The sequence below is a fragment of the Chrysochloris asiatica genome, unplaced genomic scaffold (genome assembly GCF_000296735.1).
Source record: "Chrysochloris asiatica unplaced genomic scaffold, ChrAsi1.0 scaffold00005, whole genome shotgun sequence".
Lineage (NCBI taxonomy): Eukaryota > Metazoa > Chordata > Mammalia > Afrosoricida > Chrysochloridae > Chrysochloris > Chrysochloris asiatica.
Window position 1 is genome coordinate 27,023,945 of NW_006408523.1, and position 399 is coordinate 27,024,343.

Sequence of the window (399 nt, forward strand, 5' to 3'; positions counted from 1 at the left end):
CGGGACCAACTCGATGGCACCTAACAACAACAACATAGGATCAACACTGGACTTCAAACTACAAGGTTGGTGGTTCAAATCTACCAGCTAATTCTTGAAAACCGAGTGCAGGGTTGCTTTGAGTAGGAACTGACTCTAAGGCAGGATGAGAACAAAATATAATAATTTTAGAGGCAGAAAAAAAAAATTTGTCATGAGGTTGATTCTTGAAAATAAGGCATAATTTCAGTAGTTGTTATTACCTGTTGTGAAATAAATTGCAATTCATGGAGATCACATATGTTATCGAGTAGAACTACATCATAGAGTTTTCTTTGCAATAATCTTAATATATGCAAATCACTAGGCCTTTCCTTTCAAGGTACTGCTTAGTGCATTTAAACTACCACCTTTAGTTTA